Here is a 22,085-nt window from a genome sequence, read left to right as displayed (position 1 = left end):
CATCGGTATCGGTAAAAGTGAAAATATGCATATCGGTGCAACACTACTTATAAGTGCTGTTTGTGCCTTGTGGCACTTATGAGCTCCTGGTCTTATTAATGTCACAAGGGACACAACCTTTTGTTAAAAATACCAGTATAGACCTGTCTAATTTACCAAAAAAAAAATCAATATTTGTCTTGTACTTAGATACAGTACCATAGTGGGATATTTTCAAGGGGGGGATATTTTGCGGACCACTATATTTTCCACTCAAAATATGCAGTTTGGTCAAAATGGCATTGTTTGTGTGTTACAGATCCTGAAGAATAAAAAATTTCCCTAAAAATTTGTGTAGACTGGAGTCAATCTGTGAAAAGCATGAAAATATTCCCCTTAGATATTTTCTGCTATGCAGCTAATATTATGATGAAGGTATTTTATCTAGTAAAACATTCTTCTCTGGTGTTTCAAATTTTATAAATTTGAAATGTCTGTGGTAAAAGATAATCCGTTAGTTAGCAAGCACTGTGAAAAATTTGGTTTTAAGTAATGGAATAGTCGAGAATGTTACAAGAGTATTGTTAGCTTACACTAGTTCTCCTAATAATGAACTACATGTATTTATTGAAATATGTTGGGTTGCTTGGGTATTGAATTACATGTCCCTAAAAGATTTGGGTTAGTGGCTTCCTATTTATAAACTTGCAATTTCACACATTCACCTCAACCCATAATGTCTGCTAACTCTGTGTTTGTGTGTGTCTTTTTTCATTCTCCAATTGAAAGAGGTTTTGTCACAATTGTTGATAACAGAGTGGCAGCCAGAGCCGTCATACCCAAGGGTTACCCAGGTGATCACAGTGTGGATGATGTCCCCATAGTAACAAGGTGAGTAGTGTAGTGGTCACTGGTGATATGGTGTACTATAGTGCTACCATACAGGGCACCTGGTACTGATATTGTAGTGAATGGAAAGAAATGTCTCAACCTGGAAACATTTAACTTCCTTGGATTTGCTCATTTTGCTGGCAACCAATAATATGAAGGTCAGTAATGTATTGTGTGTGTAGTGTGTGTCTGTAGTGTGTGTCTGTCAGTGTGTGTCAGTGTCAGGTGTTAACTGAGAAATGAAATGTTCAGTGGTACTTGTCTCACATAGTAGCTGTGGTCTAGTGTTTCCTGACCCCCAGAAAATTTTAGTTAATGCATAAAGGAATACTAGAATTGAGAATTCAAATATTTAATTGCAAATATCTTTAAACCATCATTTAATTTATTGTATTTAAAGAGTGCAGATCTACAGGTTGTGTTGTGAGAATTCTACACACTTACACTTGATACACTGCTTGTAACAGACAGTTATGTACGTGAGTGTGAAGTAGAGTTTCATCCTAAACAGCTTAACATCTGATATGTGCTGTGTCTTGTAACACTTCCATCTGCGTGTGACAGTGACCTATTTGTAGACAACAGGTGGACCATAAACTAGAAATCAAATGTTTTGATTTACATAGATTCCGTGTGTGCCTTTCACATTCTGTGAAGTTTGAGGGAAGAAGGGATGGTTTGACTTCCACGGAAATCTTGCTGTGTATGTGAATAGCCTGGCTAATACTACGTAGTTGTTTGGTATTGGTAAAGAAATGCTTTATCGGTGTCCTCTATATTCTGCTGAATCGTGCCAGTTTCTTCCAAGGACCAAAATCAGTGACGGCAACATGAAAGGCATTGGTGGTGGTGCATTGTGGTGTCACCTGATGAATAGGCCCAGACAAGAGGTAGCCCAGCTTAAATACAGTAGTTGGTCCATCCCCTTGCACAATTTTATCTTCAACGAATCTCTAATAAAAATCTGCGCCAATTAACAGAGATATTTGAAAGTTGTTGTCATTGGTAATTGGGTGGACCAATTTCAATCCCTGTAAGTGTTGCAAGTTATTGATAGAAGCACACACAGAGTTTTGTAGTGGTGCTGCAATGAATGGCATGATCAGAACAGATATTGGTATTTTTTTCAAGTTTCAATGTATACACAGGCTACTGATAGGCACTGGGATGATGTGTACTCTGCTCCAAATGGTGCAACTGTTATGTGTTCACTAATGGATCGATGGTTTCAAATTGAGATTTGTGGCTACCTTCTCTGTTATGAACAAGCATTGTGAGCCATCATCAAATAGAATGTTGCCCTGAATGCGTAATCCATTAGCATTGATTGGAGCTATAACTGTTTTGAGTAAATTATTGTTGACAGTAGGTGGGCACTTATTAGAATGTGAATTATGCAATAGTGGGGCCATTGTCATACTTGTCTGTGATGATGTTTAAGTGGTTCTTGACTTTCCTTCATTATCACACTTGTCACCTTGTTTGCGTTTATCAGTTGGAGCCTTACACAAACTAATGTAATGTGTTTATGTTTGGACTGCTTGCAATGAAACTTGGAGTTGCAGTGGGATACTTTATGGTTTCCCAAACAATTGAAACAGAGATTTCCCCTTCTAATTATATCTAACCTCTTCTGATAATCAGGTACCACATCACATACACTGGGAGAGTAGTCTCCCTTACAATGCACACACACACACACACACACACACACACACACACACACACACACACACACACACACACACACACACACACACACACACACACACACACACACACACACACACACACGCACACACACAAAGTTGTTTCTTCTTACCAGAGAAGGGGGTATTGGATCGTGCTCCTTTGATTCCAGTAAGAAATTATGCAGTAGAGACAGAACTTCTAGATGTGTTAAATGAAGCATCACTGGTATAAAACCCAGTCTCAAACACTCTGATCTCCTTGCTAACAGCTCATCTACTGACCATTCTAAATTGGTGTGCTCCCTTGCTAAACTCGATCTTACGTGTCGCTGCTGACAGTTTCCCTAAAATGATTGGAACTAAGAGGGTACTGTACGATCCCTTGGGTACATTAAGTGCTGACAGTCCTCTGATGTGTGTTTCTATAGTGTCATAGAATAAGCACAAGCTAAAGAGTTCATTGGTTGGGCCTGGAAGCTCCAGGAATGCCTGCATGTGCACATTCACAAGCCTGTTGGGTTGACCAAAACACTCCTTGAGAAGGGAAACTGACTGTGAGTAGTTAGCTTCTGTCAAAGGGAAACCAGCAATGCTCCTGGCTGCATCTTCATGGAGCTGAACCCGTAGGTAGTTGAACTTCTGAATAGCACCAAAGGTAGGGTAGGGCTACTGCCTACAGCTGCACTAAATGAGTCCCAAAATGTCTGCCAGGATAGAGGGTTACCAGAAAATACTGGCAGTGTGAGTCTACTTGTAGCTTGAGGATGGGAGTTGGTTACACTACTGGTCTCTACTCCATGTGGCGGTGGAAGGGTAGGGGGGTAATACTGCAACTACTAGTGATGTTCCACTTGCGGTAACAGTTGTAGATTCACTGAGATTTCCTGTGCTTGAACCAGAAGTCATTATACTTTGGTATGACTCAGTTGCTGAAGTTGACGTATTAGATGGAGGAGGTAGAGGTACAACTGCTGGTGGTGAAGAAGGGGCCAAAGGCATACTAGTTTTGAGTTGTATGAACTTATCAATGTGATGGATCTTCTCAAGAATTTTCTCTTGCAGGTCTTCAATTTTAAGTATAACTTCCTGAAGTTCCTCAAGTGTTTGAATTAATTCAGTAATTTGTGAGTCTAGTTGAGCAATTTGCAGGTCCTAATATTTTAAGGCCTGTTTTTAAGGCAAGTGCGATGAGCTATGTAGTTGGGACTTGTGCCACTCTATTCATCATGAACTGTGGCATTCATCAAGGTATACGTTGTTTTCTACTTAAATATATACACCCATGTTATCAAGCAAGAAGGCTGTTCAAGCTTAAAAAACGGCGATGGTAAAGTTACATTTTACTGTAACATAAATGAACACATGTAGCTCAAGTTTGCTCCATGAAACAGAAACAAGGTACTAAAGTAAGGGGTGGCGGAGAAGGGAGGACAAGGGGAGCTGCAGCCCCTGTGAAATAAATTTGGGGGGGGGGGGCTTAGCCCCCCTAAAATTATCTAATAGCACTATTCGAGGTATTCTAATAGAGCAGTCAAGATCAAGTTACTCTAATAGAGCAGTCAAGACCAAGATACTCTAATAGAGCAGTCACAGTATTCTTTGAGGAACAATGTAGCAAGCTACGTATGTAGTAATAAATAGAGAGCTATAGTCTAGTTGGTAGAGGGCAGCTATTGCCAGCAGGTAATGACCTTTTTTTTTGTCTTCAACTTACAACTAGGCCATGGCATCATCAAACTAGACCCCCCTAAATATAGTGTCTCTGCCGCCTCTGACTGGAACCCTAGCAAGACAACAAAAATAGTTCAGTATTATAGTGCACATCATCACGGTACAGGTCATGTTTTGGCAGCTCATCATTTTTTCACTAGCTTCATGTCTGCTTTAAGTTTCTCCACTTCATTGTTGAGTCTCTTAATTTCCGAATCATGATCCTCATACATGTCAGTCAATGCCTTCACGCTGTTTGCAACCTTTCTAGTGTACTTTTTCAGAAAGGTTATCCTGGAGGTAAGCTTGCTAATTTCTTGGCTAGGTATGTCCCCAACACCGGACGAATCATCCTCAGCAGTGCTAGTGGTATCGGAAAAGACTCCAGACCAGGAGGCACTTCACATGGCTAATTGCTGTGGTGTCTTCCATGTCCCCTATTCTTCAACATGTCTGCTTAAATCAATGAATATAGCAATGAGTTGTAAGATAGCAGCGAACTTACCACATTCTGTTCCTATAAAATAACAAATCTCTCCAAACCAAATTTAAATTTCAAATTCACATGATTATGATAATGAGCACCAATTAGAAACTGTTTCTGATGTGTGTGGCTTGCACTCGATGCGGCTGCTGTCCAGTCGGGCCTGCACTTGCAATGGCCATGTGAGACTGAAAAAAACCTGGTGTGTGACCTCAGCTGGACCTTGAGTCTCAGAGAGAATGAATGTGGTCAATTACAGGGCTTAAAATAACATACGGTCAACGGACAATTTCCGGACAATAATGGAAATGTCCGCGGACTTTGTGTGGTGCACGGACGAAAATGTCCGGACGTAAGAGGCCAGCTAATTCTAGCTCTGCTCCTTTGGCGAAACGTTCCGTTTCCGTATCTACAGTGCATAAATGGATAAGAGAGAACGATAGATCGATACAGACGATGACATGGCTGAAATTTAAGAAGTGCGAAAACGATGCCGACCATGTGGCGAGCTTATCGTGCTCCATTTGCCAAGAATTCGATGATAGACTGCGAGGATTGAGGAACTACAGTGCCTCGTTTGTGATGGGAGCTACAAACCTTCGGTGCTCGAACTTTAAAGACCATGCAAAGACTGATATGCATTGTAAAGCAATGTCACTTTATCGCCAAAAGACCGCGTCTTCGAGTATTAGTGAAGCCCCTATTGTCAGAGCTCTTTCGAGGATGGATAGCGCTGCTGAGCAGAAAATGGTGAGAAAATTTGAAGTAGCGTACACGATAGCTAAGGAAGGCCTTGCTTTTCATAAGATGACTAGCCTCTGTAATTTATTAGAACGGCAAGGAGTGGATTTGGGGGAAGGCTACAAAACCAACATGGCTTGTTCTACTTTTGTAGATTTCATAGCTGAGAATTTAAGGCTAAATTTGAGTGAAGCACTACAGAGCCGCAATTTTTTTAGTTTACAGATGGATGGCAGTACTGATGCTGCTAATATTGAGGAGGAAATATTTTTGTCAACTTACCTGGATGTTAGTGACAGTGATGGCACAGTTCATGTGAGAAACAATTTTTTGTGCGTTCGACAGCCAAAGAGTACTACTGCTATTGGATTAGCCGAGTGTGTAACCCGAGCTCTTTCGTACATGGATGTTGGACAAACTGAAAAATTGCTAGGATTTGGATGTGATGGTGCTAATGTCAACCTTGGTGATGGAGGATTAAGGGGAAAGCTTGAAGTGGATAGGCCATGGCTTGTTACAACCTGGTGTGTGGCTCATCGATTAGAATTGGCCTTGAAAGATGCCTTACGGGGCACTCTTTTTGATGAAATAAATGAAATGCTTATGCAGGTGTATTATTTATACACCAAATCCCCTAAGAAGTGTAGGGAACTTGATGAAGTAATTACAGAAATGCAGGCCTGTTTTGGTGACTCAGAATTCTCAGTTGAAGGTGGAAATCGTCCAATTCGAGCTTGTGGCACAAGATTCATTGCTCACAAAGTTTCAGCACTTAATCGTTTTATTGAACGATATGGAGCATACCTCAACCATTTGACGTCACTGAGCCAGGACAAAACAACAAAGGCTACGGACAGGCCTAAACTAAAAGGTTATGTATTGCGATGGAGAAAAAGTAGAATTCTGTTTGGATGTGCTGTGTTTCATGATATTTTAAAATCACCTGCAATATTATGTAAAGTGCTGCAAGACAGTGAATTATGTCTTGTCAGAGCAATTGAAGGCTTTTTACATACATCTAAAAATGTTGAAAAACTGAAGACACAAAGCTTTGAAAAGCTTCCAACAGTTGAAAAGATTTTGCTCAGGTTGCGTGAAGACGAAGGTAAAACAACTTACCAGGGTGTGGAGCTGACCAACCACCGAGAAGGTTTGCAGTTTCTAAAAAACAATTTCCAGAAATTTGTTGACTCTATTCTACAATGCCTGACAAGAAGATTTAAATGCCAGAATGTGGAATTGTTTACTCACACAGTAAAACTTCTTGCCACACATGGATGGGAAAAGACCGATGATGCTTTGTTTGGATATGATGCCTTAGCCTACTTTACCAGAAGGTTTTCTGTACCGCTAGATCATGCGAATGTTGATTGCACCTTATTACAGCAAGAGTGGGATGACATGGTCGACTATGGAAAAGCATATTTAAATTTGACTGAAAATTACCGAAAAGTTTGGTGGAAGTTGTTTAACAATAGTGATTCCATTAGGTGGAGCAATATCCTTTCCCTAATTGAAATGCTGTTCATCATTCCAGTATCCAATGGACATCTGGAAAGATGCTTCTCGCAGATGAAGATATTGAAAACCAACAAGAGGTCTTCCCTCAATGAACAAAGGCTAGATAACTTGTTACGCATCCGTCTTGAAGGGCCACCTCCCAACCAATGGGATGCAACAGGTGCTGTGCAGTTGTGGTGGAATGAGAAAACTCGTAGAACTAGTCGTTCATCTAGAAGACCATCATCTGCAGCCCACTCTTCAGTAATTTCCCTTGATTCAGATGATGAAGCAGAAGACGAACCTCAGTTGAACTTGGATGACTGGGAAGAGTGGCTGGAGTCATTATGAAGACTTGCATGTAAATGATGTTGTATATACACAACTGACCATACTGTATGTACAATACACCTTTGATTATTGATATCGTATGTTGTACAATACATTTTTACAAATCATCACAAAATTTTTAAAAATGTAAAATTTAAAAAAAATACAAGAATATATCTTGGTTGCACTGACTTGAAATCTTCTCATTTGTACCACAACTTGGATACAAACATCTGCAGCTTGAAAATCTGTACCTAAATAACTTGGATACACTTCATGCAGCACAACATCTTTATGTACAACCATACAGAATTAGAGAGACATACATTTGAATGTGATGTTACTAACAATGCATATGTAGTGAATTCTAGCAGTGTTGTATACAGTATAGTACTAATTCCTTAATGTAGTCCTAGCTCACGTCCTTACAATTTAATTTGATGTCCTTACAATTGTTATAAATGTAAGGACATCTGTCCTTGACACCTCAAAAATTAAATTAAGGTCTGAATTAAGACTTCATCCAGCAATAGTGTCAATGTGCAGTATTTATCAGTCATGAAAGCTAGGTTAACAGTATTGATCCATATACTTGTACAATTAACTTAGTGATGGCTGGAATTTTGTTGCAGTATCAATGCTATGATTTTTTTTTTGCTTGTCATTATTCTGGACAAGCTCCCGAACCTGATCCTGGGTTGTGTTCACAGTATTGTGGACAAGCAAATGGATCATGTCATCAAGCCACTCAGAATGGGACTTACTGCAAATTGTCCGCAATGGACAGGACACAAGTCAAGAACCTCCCACTCACTTTTTGTTCTGCCCTTCTCCTTTCTAGCACACATAGCTTCACGCATTCTCCAGTACACATTAATTTTTCTCCATTATCTAGGCACATTGGGATGCAGCACAAGTTGGGGTTATCCCTACTCAGTATTCTGATGTAGACGGCCGAGTCAGTATTCTGATGTAGATGGCTGAGTGGGAGGAAGGTACCATACTGGTTGATCTTCAGATTAACACATGCAAACTAAAATGTTGGCATTCACATAGCCATCATGCGGCTGCCCCCCAGTGGTGGAGAGAACTGTACATGAACCACCTTTCAAAATGCGCTTTTCAATCACCAGCACTTCTTTACACAGGTCATGTAGTGACTTGCCTACTAATTTCTCAAAGTCCCTTCATATGCTTGAATCCGTAACTCTCATTGGCAGAATCCAAATATGCAGTTCACCCCCCCTTCAGTGGGAGTAATTCACCCCCGCTCCCTTATTGGAAACCATAGGATGTTAACTGGATGACAATATTGGCAACACTATTGCCAAGTCTATGGAAACTATAGTTATCACTGTTACAGTCTCTAAGGGTCTAAGGCAAGGCCAATCAAAGAGCCTTGCTCATGATCAACTTGTATGGGTGCACTCATAATGTTACCTGTGGTATAGTCCTATTTGACCTGTAACCTAAATATCAAAATAGCTTTAGTCCACCTATTGTTGAAACTCAAATTAGCATCATCACAGTCTGCACAGAGGGATTTGTAATGGACTGGATGCTTATACATAAGTATCTTTAGACAAACGTTTTGCTAACAGACTTGTTCTTCTATGGAATGGCATGTATTGTACTGATTTTCTCAAAATTGTGCAAATCAGGTCAATTATTCGTGGCCAATTTTCAACTTCTCAAATGAAGAAATTGCGTAATTATGTTGTCTCAGTAGATTACTTGTGAGTCGTTATGTGTTGTTAGACCACAAATCAATACTTATTATTAGTGGTCATTTGACAGCTGAGGTTACCTTTATACAGTAACACAGCAGTGAAGTTTTGGGAGCAGATCTGAGTCCAAAGAGAAGGGCTAAGTAGAGCCCTCAAATGGCCTCCCAGTAGGGATTGACCATCTGTGACTCATCCAATACACCTGTAGTTCAATTGTGATCGGGCCAAATTGGGTTGAGCCAGGAGGGAACAAAGGCCATGCACCCATATTCCATTGGTAGAGTGCATCAAACAAAATTCTGGTTCATAATAGTGTGTTAGTTAGTACCAGAACTCTAGGAGGCCAGCTACCTGACAAACCACAGCTTTGCTACAAAGTGTCGTTAGATTTGGAAGGTTCAGCCATAGGCAGAAACAAAGTGTCATGTGCCTGAATAAAAAGTTTGACGTTCTGTATTATACTTGGCCATTGACAACTATAGGAATTCTATGTGTAGCCTGCCCTAGTCCTACACAACACATCATAATAACATGACCTTTGCAGTGCCATTATAATCCATGAACATTTCGAGTAGCCAGTGCTGTGCTTATTGTAACATACACACAACATTGTGAGCTAAATTTAGACCCTCTGCAGATTACTATACAAAACTATTACACACTATACCCACTTCCCTATACATAATATCAGGTATTATAATCATGTTCCTTGCTATCACTTAGATCGAAACTATTGTTTGTTGTAGCTTGAGCTTCACCAACACAGACGATTTTTACAATGTCTATTCCAATAATGTTCCATTGGCCACGAAAAAAAAATTGTTATGACTTTCAGTATCTTTTTTTTGACACACCTTCCTGGGTTATAATTTTGTACACTAAAAGATGCGCTTCATGTTCAACCCATTTAAGAGGTAGATACCCGTATACTCATAGATATCCGAAAGAAGATACTATATGGACGCGAAGCGCTATGGTTACCCTCAGCCTAAGACTATCATACCAGCTCTAATGGTGGTGAGTACTACCTAGAATGTTCTTTAGCCACATAGCTGTATATAGTTAATGCCAGCACCCACAACACTAGATAGTAAGTCCTGGACAAAATAAGACAATATTATCATCATTATTATGTTTAACAGTACAAATAAAAGTAGTGCCAAGTGCTAGTCTGGCAGCACCTACCCTTTTACATAGAAAGGAAGGGTCTGGTCACTGTAGCATTCAAAATTTGTAGTGTGTTACCTAAAACAGGTGACACCAATCAGATTGCATTGTTGATAATTACTGAATATTTTCCTGGAGTTGCCATAATATACTATAGAGTTATGTAATGCGTGAAAGAGTTTGTCATGTGAAGATGTGATATGATTGTGTCACCAATACGATGCTCTTTAAAATATGGAGGTAGTGAAAGGGCCTTGTTGTTAGAATTATGTACTCGTAAAGCTGCCTAATTAATATGGGGTGTGTTAGCAGCCGTTCATTAATCTATCTCACAAACTACTTACTTTGTGTGGGTGTTGAACGTGCCATTCTTGTGACATCATTGTGACATCATTGTCGGATTATGTTCCACTGTTACAACTCTGTAGTGCTAGAGTGACCAGACCCTTCCTCTCTATGCAAAGGGGCAGGTGCTGTCATAGTCTATCAAGCGACATTACATTTGAGCAGTACCATACCTCCTTTGAGATATACACAGATAATCTGGCTGATTATGTGGGTTTCACCTCTGTGATACAATGTCTGCAAACTTAAGTTATGCACACATGATGGTGGTTCAAAATCAAGCGCACCTATTTTTTGTTCTTTAGTATTTGCGTATGCATATAAAATAATAGAGTTTTAGCATTATTTCACTTATTTATTTGGGTAAGCATGAGTTAATAATGTGGTACTGGTATATAGCTTCTTTAGTCTATGAGAATATTCGTTAGTCTGGCACTGTCTGCCCCTTTGCAATTTTTTTTGCAAAGGGGCGGGCAGCACCAGACTAAGGTGTCGTAGGCTCATGTTTGAACACAGCTTGTTGCATCATCACTTGACTCAGGAGTATATTTCAATAGGATACTCTCTTATTTTTATTATTTTTTTATTCTTTGCTTAGATGTTACTAACAATGTTATGTACAATTTAATAGGTAGGTGTTGGAATCTTTTATTTATTTAATTATTATTAAGGCTTTACAGCGAAGATCTGTAGGACTACAGCCTGTTTGAAGTTGTTACATAAAGTGTGTTTGAAAAGGTGGAGAAAGGAGAAAAAATCCATGACTGGACCTGGGCAGCCTCAAACCTGCAGCCATCTGATTAATGCTTACAGGAGTCTGCCAGGCGGTCAGGATGTTTTCTTCTTGTAAATTTCATGTATATGTATCCATAGGAACTCTACAGAGTGGCCATAGGCAATAGACGTAGCAACCCAGGGGTGGGGGGCTAGAGCGCCCTCATGATTTTCTTATTGTAAATAGAAAAAATTGAGATACTCTAATAGAGCAGTCAATTACTCTAATAAAGCAGTCACAGTAGTTATTTGTCAAGGATAGGAAACAAGATGACATTGCTGATTAAAGTTACCGCCAGCTAGCTACTGTAGGTCTTATATATGTGCAGCATTGTATATGAAGGTGATGTCTCTAGGCAACAGTTGCAACACATAAAAGTTTGGTATGCATATGTATATAGCCAGTTCTGCATATCCAGCTTATGTATATATATAAAGGGTTCGTGTATAGTTACTACAAATGTTATTGTGATATAGTAATGATATATAGTATATATAGCATACACCTAACAAGTTTGCTATTTTGTTAGAACTTTGTTCTGGTGTTTCTTGTGCGTTGCTAGGTGTTTGCGAAGTTTATCTGATCTGGCAAATCGTTTATGACAGTAGGACCAATCGCAGCAAAATGGCTTTCCCCCAGTATGACTGCGCATGTGGGTTTTAAGGTGGTCACTATGGGAAAACCTTCTTTTGCAGACATCACAATCATATGGTCGGATTCCAGTGTGTTTTCTTGAGTGTCTTATTAGGTGCTCTGATCGTTTGAATCTCTTTCCACATCCACTATAGTCACAGACGTAAGACTTACTGTGGACAATAGTGTGGTAATTCAGCAATTAATATAGCTACTCAATTTAAGTACCTCTTAGTAATAGCAGACTGAGACATGGTCATCTGCTTTAAATCAACAGGGATGCCAGTAGTGCACTCAACTGAGTGCTTGGATTGGCATTCTATTGATGTCGATTGAATTGGGGTAGATCCTCGAGGTACACCACCATAGTACTGAACTGCGTTGGTCAGCATCACTTGGCTATGGGGATGGTGGTGGAGGTACTCTGGACACTCCCAATTAGACACTGTGTGTGGATGGAAAAGATCAATGTCGAAGAAAAGTATATTTGACTAATTTTGGCTGGGGATCATAATACTAGTGACTTATTGATTGTAGAATATGATTTGGACAGGATTGGCCTAAAACCATAGGTGATTTGGTGTGGTTGTAAATGCATTTATACTAATAAACCTAGCCATACCTATTGCCTAATTTGCACAAACTTAATATATAGCATCAACCTGATAACCACAAGTAGCAAGCTAAATTAACTTCGATCATAGTTTATTGGTATGCAAAATAAAGCATGTTATACATCAGCAATACCAGCATGAGATCGTCAGCAATAGCAGCATGACATTGTGCAGATGTGTATCTGTATGACCGTAACAAAAGCAATACGGACTAGCTACTTACCATAATCAAAAACTGATTGCATCTTTGCCTGCTGTGAGAGATAAAGCTGTTGAAAGATACTGCATTTCATATTTGCTTACTGGTATTGTCTGTATATCAGTGCTGAGTTAGTTATACTGTAACAATAACAGTAACGTTAATAGTCCAATGCTTACCATTACACCATCAGAGCTACAAATATCACAACTTACCTCCGTTTCACTAATTGTTAAAATGACAGTTGTGAATGGTATAAATTATGTCCCTCATAAGAATATTCACAGGTGGCTGGTAACTGCACAAAGGGCAGGACCTGTATCTAGCTACAATGTTTAGTTGATTCTTAATACAATAAATAGTTGATTCTCAATAGGGCTGAAACAATCATGGTTTTTTAGTATTCAAGTACTCTCTAGAGTTAATGATCAAGTACTCACGAATACTAGCTACTTGTAGTCATACTCATTGGACATGTTTTATACCAACCTTGAACAGTTTACAGTTTTACAAGTACACAATGATACACACACTGTATTAAAGTACTGATGTTAGTGTCCCTGACAAAAAGTATTGCCAATCAAACTCTACAGCCTTCATTGTGTCACTCCCTGATGACAAATACATCATGTGAGCGGGGTCATGTGATCTTAACAAGTAGTTGAGTACCAATTTTACTATCCGAGTACCAAAATCCTTAACGAGTACTGACAGAGTATTAGTATTTGTTACATTTATGGCTTCTGTGGTTCTTTATATCAATTGCAGAACTATTTAATCAAATGTTTAATCTGTGGTGTTATATACAGCCAGTATCTGCTTTTCAAGTTTCAGCTAACACTTGGCTCCGTTATCAGCCCTACATTGTTACCACAGAAAAATAAGAGAAATGGTAAGATTACATTTCAACAGCCTTTATAAAACAGCATGAAATGGATTGGTGAAACATACAAGTATACAAAGAGTCACTTGTAAGCCTATGCCATGGATGCTATGCCATGGTCCCCACCACACTGTCATTGAATACAATATATTAGAAACATTTGTACTATGGACACCTCTATGTATAACAGCTAACGGACAATTTATGTATGTAGCAAACACATACCTTTACCTCTTAATAATGGCTCCATTACAATTCCTTCCTACACAGCAAAAACAGAAATGTCATAATAACATATTGTGTTGAAACAACATAATTATTACTAAGACTTTACATTGCTATAGTTGTTAAAGTAATATAGAGTACGTAAGAGTATTGTAATAAATTCATTGCAACATAGTTATTGATCTCAGGGTTATATAGAGTAGCCCATCACCAAACGTATGTGCTGTATATAGGTGTGTTTCTTTTAGTGTTGACAAAAGAATACAAGAATGAACAGATTTAATCTGATAACTCAACAAAAGGTTTTCAAGTCCAATGGTTAAGAATCTTATAATTCTGCTACTGCACAGTCAACCCGCACCATCAGTGTGACAGAAACTTATATATCCCATGTACTTGTTAGGAAGATATGAGGTACTGAAACATGTGAGATCATTTATAATATTAACTTTATGTAGTGTTTATTACAATGTCAATACTTACAATAAGGTATTGATTAACAATCATTATATAGTAGTTAGCTACGATTACACATTCAATAATATATTAATACTAGTTCTGTGTCTGATGTATCATCCATTGATGTTGGTTCGGTTTCTGCATGTGTCATACGTTTGTGGTTAACAACTTTTAAGACCTGAATTGTTTTGATGAAAAACATGCATTTTTGTTGTGTTTGCGAATTCACCCTTCTCTCTCCCAAATCATGTACTGCTGTTACAACAACCCTTTATAACATTGATGTACATACCTTGGCCCAGGTCTCCGATGATGAACAAGCCCATCAGCCGACCAGAACAACCCTTGTACTGCTGGACTCTCCTTTCTTCACGAAGCAGCCATTATTTTACATTCTTTTTGTTCGTGTCCATATCTCGCGAACGGTTTAAATATCATTTTCAGGGTGACTTATTCTCCTTTTAGCCCTGTTATGTTTTATGCTACCATCCCTCCACCATTTGTGACCAGATCTGCGAAAACAGGACATAATCACATATTAATTTTTCGAATTCCTGGTTATTAAATATTTATAATCTACTTAGCCAAGTGTACCTACTGGCAAAGTTTCAGCTTCATATGCCAATAGATTTGGGAGTTACAGCCCTACAAATAGCAACAACAGAAAAATCGATTTGTACAGCAAGGATAGGGAAAATAAATTACATACGCTTACAAAAATGGTTGTAACTTACCAACGGATTGAGGTACAGAGCTACAAATTTCACCATTTTGTTTGCCATGAACAGGGGAATCATGTACTGGGTAAGTTTGTCCTTTACTCACCGCATACAAAGGCTACATTTGTGAAGAAAAATCGATCGCATACAATCGCTTCAACATGATGTAAACAAATGCTCATAACTTATGTATACTTGGGTCTATTGCAACGAAACAAAGAGTTTCCAACTCCTCTTGAGCAGGTGAATCAGATGATATCCAGGTTTTTATTGTTAGTCCCTTCCTTCACTAAGAAACAGGTAAAAAAATTTACAGAATTTTTACAATAATACACAAGTATTTCACCCAATGTATTCAATGCTTTATACTGTAAATTTAGGCTTGTCCCTTTTTTGCAGATCCAGTCACTTTAATTTGTTGCTCTCTTTACTATTAACACAGCATGTTCCATATAAATGTCCAAAACACTTAGTTTAAAAAAAAAATCCTGGGCCATATACTTTGTGTACATTTCGTATACCTTGCTCTTCGCAAGGAATTTTACCCTAACAGTAGTACAATGTGCAACTCTACTTTTTGTGTGACTACAAGCATTATGGTGTCTGTTTAGTGGACAAGAGGTCAGAGAATTACAAGTGTGAATCACAGAGAATTACATGAATTACAATTTTGGTGTGTACGACCGCACCAGAATTGAGCTAAACATAAATACCGTATAGAGGGAAACAAATTCTATACAACAAATAGAGACAAATTCTATACAGTCCATCACACTCAATGTTAGTTGTCTGTGATATTGCATTCTTGACAGGTTGTCATCCTGTTATGTTGCCAGATGGATAATGGTAGACTGCAAATGAAGCTGCGTATGAGATAATTGTTTTCTGACAAGTGAACTAGTTACTCTTGCACCATATTTAGTATATTTTGCAGATACCAATGTTTCTACTTGTAGACAATGGTCATTGTAGCATGCATTAGTTTGGTGGCATCACATCACAACATTCTGGTACTTGCCATAATGTGTGCAGATATCTGGTCTTGTCCTCACTTGCACATGCCAGTCCAGTCCATGTCACTGAACAGGTTTGGCCATTCCTGCTAGGATAGTGCCAGCATTATTAATGTTTATTGACACTTCCCTAGTGGAAATAGTCAATCCTGGAGATAATCCTGATTAGAAAAAAATTGAGGTGAATAATAATAAGTATGTAAGAGCAATAAAGTAGTGGGCGAAAGTTTGAAATGTCAACTACACGAGCATAACAGGTTGTGTACTAAGCACTACCAATGACTACTATGAAGAGGTCCTTAACGTACAGGGGCTAACCCTATATAATTATTGACCCTCCCCATGTTGTCATTGACGAATAATCTGTCCACTGGTCCCACCACAATTGTGAAGTATGTATTCAAACAGAATGTTACACACAACATTATGGTGGCACTCACCACGTGTGTGGATTCTAGTGACACTACTGAGACATGATCCATAGTAGCCTTGGTCACAATCAGAATGGAATAATAATAATAATGTTATATACAATAATATCAGGAGTTAATAATAGTGGAGAGGTAATTCTTGATAATAATATAATACTCACCATATTATGTCGTGTGGACACCACTGAGACATGACCTTTATCAACACAATTCTAATACAATACCAGGGTGTATTTTTGAAATACCAGGGTGTATTTTTGAAATTTCAGCAAAGGGGTGAGGGGGCATTTGAGATTGACACTGCTATTGGGGGGGGGGTGTATGTGAAGCACACTCAGCATGGAACCATCTAGGGAGTCTGGGAGCATGCCCCTCAGTAAATTTTTGAAATTTTCCTGTTGTGATATTTAATTTGGAAGCAAATTTGCCAAAGAGTTATGAAAATGTATGTTCCTTTTTGTGTGATGAACAATAATCTGTTGTTACATGTGATCACTTCACTATAATTACACAGGTTATTGGTGTCTGGTCAGGTATGAATGTCATTATAGTGCTCTGTTTGCCTTTTAAATACATGGATGGAACTACTAAACTACCCTTTACAAACCATATAGCTACAGGAAGTCACATAATCCAATTATACAAGAACAGGGGTTCTTAGAGCCTTGACTAGCCTATAAAATAGATTCATCACTTTGTGGTTGAACAATGAACACTTTAAGGGCTCCCACCCTATAATACTGTAAACCTGTATAAACTCTACTATGAGTAAGTAGTGTGTATTCTTGGAGAGGGAAATAGTTGCAAGGGAGAGTTAGCTAACAGTTTGCAAGAGACGGCAAATGCCCCCCCAAAATAAACCCTGAATACACTGTAAGAATGGAACAGATAACACACATGTTCTGTCAGTGCATCTAAGCCAAAAACAGGCAACACCCACCACACTTAATTTTATTACAATACTAACATGCTAGACTACATAATAAACACACAAGTTAGAGTTAAAGCACCGCCACTTGTGTGTACGGAAAATACAGTACGAGGGTGTGTGTCGAGAGGCTAATACAGCACTCGGCTTCACCTCGTGCTGTATTTGCCTTGAGACACCCCAGAGTACTGTATTTTTCGTACACACAAGCAAGGCGGTGCTTTAAGTGTTATATTGTACTTCCTAAGCGTCTGGCTCGGAGCTATTTTCTCTAGTACTCAAACCGCTGCGATTTTCAGTGATAAGGATATCAGTATGTGTTTAACTAATCTATTTCTAGTCGTAGAATGAACTAATAGGATTAGTTTAGCTAGTTTTAGTGATTACAATGTCACGCATGTGATCAGTCGTGCTGTCTTAGTGGAGTCGTATTTAAAAGCTTTGTTATCAGATGATCAGTAAATGTTTATACAATCTATTCCTAGCCGTACAACGAACTCGTAGGTATAGTTTGGCTGGTTTTAGCGATTTAAAGTGTGTTGTTTACGTAACATTCCACAAATAAATTCACCGCATAACTGTACTGTACTTGCCCGAGTGTACTGTAATTTTCCCAATTAAGCGCATAACTGTACTGTATTTGCCCAATTAGCTGCATAACTGTACTGTATGACTCATACAGTACAGTTAAGTACTTGATTAGTACTGTATAGAGAATACGATATGCAGCATCGCTTTGATCCTCCCACACAAAGTACAATATACAAATTTAATGAACAAGTCAAAACGATAATATTATTAACAAGACACTCTAGGCACCATATATGTGACCGGATTTCACATAACCAGGCTTCCACACACACAAAATCAAACTTACGTTTTTACCAGAAATGGAGTGCTGGTCTAATACACTATCATATTCCACACTGTGCTTCCTTCAGGACTGGCAAGTCTGGTTTCTGTAGCAGCTTTCTTCCGACCCTGTCAAAGCCACGAGTGGGAGATTGGTGCCATTAAATGGCCATGGCTTTGTGATAATGGTGTGTAGTGAGCTGGGACTTCACAGAGAGCTTGCCAATAGTGTTCTCAGTCAATTTAGAGTGATTTGAGGGCCAAGGAGAGCCCAAACTTGGCCTCTGGATTCCATTCGTCTTCTTACTTCATTTTATACTCCTATATTAAGCCCACCCCCCACCCTATTCCCTAATACTACCACCTGTGATATTATTACCCACTCGAAGAAAGCTGCCCAAAACAGGGCAAATTTTGGGTATCAGAAGTTTATACACCCACTCAGTGATAGCTAGTAAACAGATGAATAATTGGTGCAAATTTTGTTTGCACAGCTGTAGGCACTGGGAGGTTATTACACAATGATAACTTAAAATCGCCATATCTCCTAACGAAGCTTTGTGCGTCGAAGCCTGGTTTTGTCAAATTCAGTCACATATCATGATACTGATGGATAGACAACAAATGTATGTTCTGGTCCCATCTAGTACGTCGAAGGCAAAACAAAGACCACACCCATGACATTACAATACTAACACACTGGACTACACAATAAGCATACAAACAAATTACAGAGGAACCTCCCACTTATCCAGATTCTTGGTTAACCTAACCATAGCAAAGACTGCTCTATTAGAGCAGTCAGTCTCTCTGTTCTATTAGAGTAGTTGAAAATACTGATATTTAAAAAAAAATTTTCTTCACACTATTTTAAGGTTATTTATACACAGTTTCAGAGATATGGGATTTTCAGACTTATGGACCACCCCAAGTCCAAGTGGTTCGGATAAGTGAAGTTCCACTGTAAATGACCAAGTAAAAATGATATTAACAAGACACTCTAGGCACACAAAATATACCATGGTAATGATGGACAGACAACACATACAGGTGTATATTTTGGTCCCATCTAGTGCGTCAAAGGCCACACACACGACATTTAATTTTATTACGATACTAACACACTGGACTACACAATAAGCACACAAACAAATTAAACAAACAAGCCAACATGATATGTGATCGGATCTGCGAAAACCCGACAATGGCGCAAGCCTAAATTTTCAGTATAAGCCATTGATTCGCAACTTGTAAAATATTTGCGTAATCGAAAAAAAATTCATAAAATTTTTGAACGCTTTGTTCTTTGTGAAGGAAGGGTCCTATGATAAAAACCTGGATATCATCTTATTCGCATACTCAAGAGGAGTTCAAAACTCTTTGTTTCGTTGCAGTAGACTAAAAGGATATGTAAGTTATGGGCGTTTGTTTACGTCACGTCGAAACAATCGTACGCGATCGATTTTTCTTCACTTATTTCGTCACTGTATGCAGTGAAGAATGGTAATAGAAGAAACAACTTATCCAGTAATGGACTCCCCTATTCATGGCGAACACAATGGTGCAAGTTGCAACTCTGTACTGCATTGTATTTGTAAGTTACAGCCATTTTTGTAAGCGCATGTAATTTATTTTCCCAATACTTGCTGTACAAATTGATCTTTCTGTTGTTGCTACTTTGTAGGGCTGTAACTCCAAAAGTTGTTGGCATACAAGGCTGAAACTTGGTCAGAACATACACTTGGCTAAGTAGATTATAAATATTCAACGATAAAGAATTTGAAAAATGCACCATTATGTCGGGTTTTTGCAGATCCGGTCACATTACCAAGGCACTCCAGGCACATAAAATATACCATGATATTGACAAACAGACAACACATACAGGTATATGTTCTGGTCCCATCTAGTGCGTCGAAGGCAAAACAAAGACCACACCCATGACATTTAATTTCATTACAATACTAACACACTGGACTACATAATAAGCACACAAACAAATTAAATGAACAAGTCAAAATGATATTAACAAGACACTCCAGGCACACAAAATATAACCTTGATATTGACAGACAGACAACACATACAAGTGTATGTTTTGGTCCCATCTAGTGCGTTGAAGGCAAAACAAAGACCACACCCATGACATTTAATTTCATTACAATACTAACACACTGGACTACATAATAAGCACACAAACAAATTAAATGAACAAGTCAAAATGATATTAACAAGACACTCCAGGCACACAAAATATAACCTTGATATTGACAGACAGACAACACATGCAAGCGTATGTTTTGGTCCCATCTAGTGTGTTGAAGGCAAAACAAAGACCACACCCATGACATTTAATTTCATTGTAATACTAACACACTGGACTACATAATAAGCACACAAACAAATTAAATGAACAAGTCAAAATGATATTAACAAGACACTCCAGGCACACAAAATATAACCTTGATATTGACAGACAGACAACACATACAAGTGTATGTTTTGGTCCCATCTAGTGCGTCGAAGGCAAAACAAAGACCACACCCATGACATTTAATTTCATTATAATACTAACACACTGGACTACATAATAAGCACACAAACAAATTAAATGAACAAGTCAAAATGATATTAACAAGACACTCCAGGCACACAAAATATAACCTTGATATTGACAGACAGACAACGCATACAAGTGTATGTTTTGGTCCCATCTAGTGCGTCGAAGGCAAAACAAAGACCACACCCATGACATTTAATTTCATTGTAATACTAACACACTGGACTACATAATAAGCACACAAACAAATCAAATGAACAAGTCAAAATGATATTAACAAGACACTCCAGGCATACACAATATAACCTTGATATTGACAGACAGACAACGCATACAAGTATATGTTCTGGTCCCATCTAGTGCGTCGAAGGCAAAACAAAGACCACACCCATGACATTTAATTTCATTACAATACTAACACACTGGACTACATAATAAGCACACAAACAAATTAAATGAACAAGTCAAAACGATATTAACAAGACACTCCAGGCACACAAAATATAACCTTGATACTGACAGACAGACAACACATACAGGTGTATGTTTTGGTCCCATCTAGTGCGTTGAAGGCAAAACAAAGACCACACCCATGACATTTAATTTCATTACAATACTAACACACTGGACTACATAATAAGCACACAAACAAATTAAATGAACAAGTCAAAATGATATTAACAAGACACTCCAGGCACACAAAATATAACCTTGATATTGACAGACAGACAACACATACAAGTGTATGTTTTGGTCCCATCTAGTGCGTCGAAGGCAAAACAAAGACCACACCCATGACATTTAATTTCATTATAATACTAACACACTGGACTACATAATAAGCACACAAACAAATTAAATGAACAAGTCAAAATGATATTAACAAGACACTCCAGGCACACAAAATATAACCTTGATATTGACAGACAGACAACGCATACAAGTGTATGTTTTGGTCCCATCTAGTGTGTTGAAGGCAAAACAAAGACCACACCCATGACATTTAATTTCATTACAATACTAACACACTGGACTACATAATAAGCACACAAACAAATTAAATGAACAAGTCAAAATGATATTAACAAGACACTCCAGGCACACAAAATATAACCTTGATATTGACAGACAGACAACACATACAAGTGTATGTTTTGGTCCCATCTAGTGCGTTGAAGGCAAAACAAAGACCACACCCATGACATTTAATTTCATTACAATACTAACAC

General features: G+C 38.4%; 2 long non-coding RNA genes across 2 annotated transcripts; one reads left to right on the top strand and one right to left on the bottom strand.

Moving 5' to 3' along the window:
* The first annotated feature begins 575 nt into the window (after positions 1–575).
* LOC136246739 (uncharacterized) lies at positions 576–14,401 on the top strand. Its single transcript, XR_010696795.1, has 3 exons — positions 576–870; positions 925–1,028; positions 14,143–14,401. It is a non-coding gene; the product is annotated as an uncharacterized lncRNA (long non-coding RNA).
* On the bottom strand, positions 11,716–12,984 carry LOC136246740 (uncharacterized). The gene is made up of 4 exons (XR_010696796.1): positions 12,891–12,984; positions 12,811–12,841; positions 12,202–12,418; positions 11,716–12,146 (listed from the first exon to the last, which is right to left on the bottom strand). It is a non-coding gene; the product is annotated as an uncharacterized lncRNA (long non-coding RNA).
* Positions 14,402–22,085: the final 7,684 nt, after the last annotated feature.

The sequence above is a fragment of the Dysidea avara genome, chromosome 2 (assembly GCF_963678975.1).
Source record: "Dysidea avara chromosome 2, odDysAvar1.4, whole genome shotgun sequence".
NCBI lineage: Eukaryota > Metazoa > Porifera > Demospongiae > Dictyoceratida > Dysideidae > Dysidea > Dysidea avara.
Note: the sequence above shows the minus strand (reverse complement) of the source record. Positions and strands in the feature narration are given on the sequence as shown.